Genomic DNA, 6,000 nt, shown 5'->3' on the forward strand with positions numbered 1-6,000 from the left:
AACTGGTTTTGTTTCAGTACAAAAAATGCTTAACTTTGACAAAAAGCATTTTTTATTGTTATAATTGTGATTTCATAATATGTAGATATGTACTCAACTGAAAAAAACTTGTGAAAAAATATCTTATTGGTCAAATAGCAATTAGTCAATAGTAGTGCTCTGCAGCCATCTAGTGGTAAAAGTTATATTTTTTTTACTTTTAAAACTGCATTTTCCGAAAAATGGGCAAAAATCTTACACTAAACCATATCAAATTATCCATGTTATCCCCATGAATGAAAGTTTAAAATGTGGGTATTTTGTAATGTGAATTTTACATAAAAAGCTGTTTTTGCATATAAAACTATTAAAAATAAATATTTATTTAATAATTTATATATATTTAAATAAAATATTTAAATATATTTTAATAAACAGGAAAAAAATTATTATATATTTTTTTAAACTATTATTTTGTTACAAAATTTAAGTTTTGTCTCTAGAGACCCCAAAGACCATGAGTGTGATTCCAAAACGAAGACCGCATAAGGGTTAAATAGAACATAGGTGTTATGCCAGCCCAGCAGAGGGAGCCTTTGCTCTCTGTGATTGTTTCTGCTCCCTCTGCTGCTTCGCTGGTTATTTCCTGTTTGTCAGCCATAAAAGACAGATCATGCCACACTCACTTTGCGAAGTATTGTTTTGCTCCTGCGAACTCTACCAAGCGATTACCCTGTTCTTTCCGTGTCTTGTTTCCGAGTTTCCGAGTTTCCGAGTTTCCGTGTTTCTTAGTTTCATAGTTTATTCTTGTTTTGTTTCCAAAGTCTTAGTCTAGTCTTAGTTTTGCCTTGTTTGTTTTCTTTGTTTTCTTTGTTACTTTGGACTGCACTTCTGGATTTCGACCCTCGCCTGTACTACTGGATTACGTTTTGTTTTGCCCCGGATGTTCATGTTTGCTGGTGTTTTTGACCCTGCCTGTCGACTACAATCTGTTTAATGAAAGCTTGCAATTGGATCCTCATCTCCGTCGTCATTATAACAATAGGCCTGTAAAAAGGTTACATTGTATTTTCTAATTATGCATATCAAACAAGCATATGAAATTGAAATCGAAGTTTTTAAATAAATTGGACCTTATTTTCTCGCCTAAATCTAGTGTAAGAATTGTGAAAGTGATGTAAAGCCACAACCCTAACACAATAATAATAATAATAATAATAATAATAATAATAATAATAAACACATACAAGGTAATCAGTGAATAATATCCCTTTCAGGTAACAGTGCCAATACAACATAGAACGTGTGAAAGTGTAGAAAGTGTAGAAAGTGTGATAATCAGGATTGGATTGGAATTTATACTGGTCACTATGTTTAACCTCTTTGTTTTCTTTTTTTTTTTTTTCCCCTGGTACATTTTTGGACTACCAAAATCATTGACAATCATTGCAGCATGTAGATTCAACATGCTACATTTGAAACCATGGTAAACTTATGTAACAACAAGTTAGCACAATACAGTTTAAAGTGTTTATTACCACACAGTGTGTTCGAATAGTGCATTTTGGGCTATGCTGCTAACTCCTTTTGTGATTATGATCTGTCGTAGTGCTTGTTGCTGGGGTTAACTATATGAAATAAACTTAACATTAAAGTAAAATTATTATATATTAATATTGTAGTAGTAGTTATTGCAACAGTAGGGGTGGTGGTGCAACATGACAGGATCCGTTAGGGGGCGACCTGCTCTGTGTAAAATAAAATAGCTTTTTTTTATAACAGCTTTTTGTCTTTCAAATACATTTAATTAAATCATATCATAAAGCATGTATTTATTTATTTATTTATTGCATTCACTCATTTATTCATTTTTTATTTAGCTAAATATTTTGGGCATAATATTAGTAATTTAATATTATAATATTCCAATTCCAATAGTTATTTAAGCATTATTTAAGAAAGAAAGAAAGAAAGAAAGAAAGAAAGAAAGAAAGAAAGAAAGAAAGAAAGAAAGAAAGAAAGAAAGAAAGAAAGAAAGAAAGAAAGAACTGTGAGTCAAGCTTTGGAATAGTGAACCCTATGCAGTATTTTAAACAGCATCAGGCAAAGCCAGGTACGTATTCTGTTTGTCTTCAAAATCCTTACCCAGTTCATATTCCCAGGCACTTTTAGTTTTAACAATTGAGTAATCCTCTGAATCCATAAGATGACAATAAATCTTGGAAACAAGTGCATTTTAAGATAAATATTAAACCCATATCAGCTTAGGTGGTAAGGAAGGAAAGAGCAGTACCTGGCCTGTAAAATAACAGGTGGGACACTGGCAGATCAAATTTATAGGACAGCATGGCATAACTGCAGAAAGTACTATCCAGTCACACAACAATTTTAACAGTTTTAGTTTTGTTTATTTTTAACATATTAAAAGAATACAGTAAGCTGTTCGGTGCAGATGTATTATTTAATGGATTTTTGTATTCTCATGTCCATTTCTTTACACTTTAATAACTGATAATATGGATATCATTGGACATTTTAGTAGTAACATGCTTTTTAGTGTTCATCTCAGGTCTCAGTAAAATTACATAGCATTTTGGCAAGAAAATACAGAACAGTAAACCAAAACTAGAGACCAAAATGGCAAATATTTCCACAGCGACAATAAATTTCCCAGGAGAGCTGACATAAGCTGGGATAAACGTGATCCATACAGCACAGAATATGAGCATACTGAATGTAATGAATTTAGCTTCATTAAAGTTGTCTGGCAGTTTCCGTGCCAGAAAAGCTAAAACGAAGCAAAGGACAGCCAGGAGACCGATATAACCCAGCACGGTCCAGAAACCAATAGCTGAACCTAAATTACATTCTAAAATTATCTTTTCCTGATAATGATCCATGTTCATATATGGAAATGGTGGATATAATATTAACCAAAATGCACATATAAGCACCTGTATAAGTGCAAAGGTAAGAACACAGAGTTTTTGTTGCAAGGGCCCAAACCATTTCATGACATTTCTTCCTGGAAGTGTAGCTTTGAAGGCCATTAACACCACTATTGTTTTCCCCAGAACACAGGAGATACAGAGGACAAAAGTGATCCCAAATGCTGTGTGACGCAACATGCATGACCACTCAGTGGGCCGACCAATGAAAGTAAGAGAACAGAGGAAACACAGAGTCAATGAGAAGAGGAGCAGGAAGCTCAGTTCTGAGTTGTTGGCTCTAACTATAGGTGTGTTTCTGTAAATATAGAAAATAAGCATGATTAATATTGTTAAAAAGACCCCAGCTAAAGAAAACAATGCCAAAAGTATCCCCATTATTTCATCATATGACAAGAATTCAATTTCTTTTGGGATGCAGGCATCTCCTATTGTATTTGACCACTGTGCAACAGGGCATTTGAAGCAATCAATAGAATCTAAAAAGAAGAAAAGTAAAATTAATTATATTTAAAATACTTATGAAGCATTGTCTCAATTAAAATGTCTCAGTGGCAACTTATTATTGTTATTATTTCATGATAGTTACCTGTGGTATTACTGATCTCTCCTGGTGGGCATAGTATACAATCATAACAGCAGACAGGTTTTCCTTTCTGCACAGCTTTCCTAGTGCCTGGAGGACAGCTCTCACTGCATGTGGACACAGGCACCTGCAAAATACCAATACAAGCACACAAAAAAATGATTATATTTACATCATGAGCTGTAATTTAACTAAAAAAGTGCGTGTGTGTTTAGAAATGTATACAAAAAGCTCTACCAGATGTTTTCCTTCTCTCCAGACTACCTGAACATTATTCATGGAGAACCGCTGACCTTTAGGCAAAGAGGCATCATAATAACCAATAGTTTCCACCTTAATTTTTCCTTTATTGACACTTTGTAGATTTATGAGCTCATATCTCGCTGGTGAATCTCCATTGTTATCAAAAAAGACATTTTCACCCTCAGGTGTGGTGAAATTTATAGATTGTTGCAAGGAGTTTAAGACCTTCAACAAGCAAAAAAAAAAAAAAAAAAAAAAAATTAAAAATAATAATTTTAGGGTCTTCAGTAAGTTTAGGGTCTTGAAGTATATGTGTATTTTACAATATTTTATTCAGACATAAATATCTGGTCTTACCTGCAAAGGCTTTATTTCTATAAGTTTTAGACAGGTGGAATTAGAATTGGAGCTTTTGTTTTGATCGCATGAGAGAAGATTATTAATGGCATGAGCTACTGCATAAATAGCTTTGTATATATTGTTTGAAAACCTTAAGTCAGACAAGTCAGTGAAAGAGTTTTGCACATCCCTCAGGTTCTCTGAGCCATTACATCTCTTTCTTGTTTCACTTGGAGTCAAAGAACAGTCAAAAACATGCTCCCAAAAGTCTTTAAAAAAAATGCTGCTAGGCCACTGAGAAGGCTTGACTTTCTGTAGAAAAGGCCTAGTCCAGATATTTGAGCATTGCGGACAGCAAATCCTATAGATCCAATGAGCAAAGTGTGTCCCTGGATATCTGCTAAAGAGTCATCTGTGATCCAGGCATCACTTCCGATCCACTGCAGTCCTGTAATATTTTGTCTGTATAGCTCATCCACTAGTATCCTTATCTCTCTGTGTGACACGAAAGCCATAATTACTCTAGATGTGGAGGTTCTGATAATATTCACAATTCTCATTATTTCATGGTATGGACTGGTACTTTCAAAGGCTTCTGAGTATTCAATACACACTCCTTCCTCATTAGCAGCCTTAATAAAAGTGGTTATTCCATCAATTCCGTAATCATTTTTATTGCTTAATGCCCCCACCCACATCCAGCCAAAATGTTTGACCAGCTGGGCCAGTGCTCTGCTTTGATAGTAATCACTGGGAATAGTTCTGAAAAAGGAGGGATACTCCTTTCTGTTGCTCAAACAAGCACATGTTGCAAAATGACTTATCTGTGAAGACATAGAGAGTGGGGGGGGGGGTAAACAAACAAACAAACAAACAATATATATATATATATATATATATATATATATATATATATATATATATATATATATATATAAATATATATATACACCTTAACCCTTGTATGGTGTTCGGGTCTGTGGGACCCTTTTTCAGTTTTTTTCAAAAGAAAAATTAAACAATTAACTATTTTTTCAATCTGAAATTCATTGGCTTTGGCTTATTTTCTGTGAAGAACATAAATCCGAAATTTTCAATGACCGCATACTGTACCTCTCCCCACGCATTTACATTACATACAAGGTGTTCGGGTCCACTGGACCCAGGTCTAATAAAAGTGTTGAAAGTGTAGGTCCAGTGTTCCTACACTCTGTCTTCATCCTTTCTGGTGATGCTGTTTTCTCCCCCCCCCCCCTCCTGCTCCCGCACAAAGTTGCAACATTGTTGAAAATTCAACTATCAACACTGTCTGCTCTTACATTCCCGCACATTTTATCCTCTCTCTTGCGGGAACCAAGCTTTATTTTCTCATACCCTGTCCCACCTGCAAATTAGGGGCATAATACTATAAATAAGACTTTGCCAGTGTGGTTCCTTATCACAACTGATCAAGATGGCCAAAAGATTATCTGCTGCGAGGGCCTTGCAATTGATTTTGGAAGAGAGAGGAGCTTCTGATGATGATGTCGAGGAAGAGGTTTCAGAATATGAGGATCACATTTCTGAAAATTCATAGTCTGACAGTGACTTTGAAGAAGAGGATGAGGTTGAGCAGCATTTATTAACAAAAAGAAGACGAGTACCCCATCAGCAGCCAGCTCCAGGACCAGAGCAAGCCCACCAGACAGCAAGTGAATAAATATGGATTTCAAAAAATGTAAAAAAAAAGAGAAGCACATTAATTCATCAATGTGATCTAACAAAGGTAAAGGGGAAAAATTAACCATGTTTGCAGTTCATATGGCTTGTAATTGGGATGAAGTAAACATTTGTTGAGTAATTTAACATAAAATTGTTTGATAGTGTTAATTTGGAAAGCCAAAACTCTAGCGGGTCCACCAGACC

At 34.8% G+C, this 6,000-nt stretch overlaps 1 pseudogene; it reads right to left on the reverse strand.

The window, feature by feature from the left end:
• Positions 1-2,480: 2,480 nt before the first annotated feature.
• The window catches only part of LOC141345271 (extracellular calcium-sensing receptor-like), a 4,903-nt pseudogene continuing 1,383 nt past the window's right edge, over positions 2,481-6,000 (reverse strand).

Source organism: Garra rufa, chromosome 11, assembly GCF_049309525.1.
Source record: "Garra rufa chromosome 11, GarRuf1.0, whole genome shotgun sequence".
NCBI classification, from domain to species: Eukaryota; Metazoa; Chordata; class Actinopteri; order Cypriniformes; family Cyprinidae; genus Garra; species Garra rufa.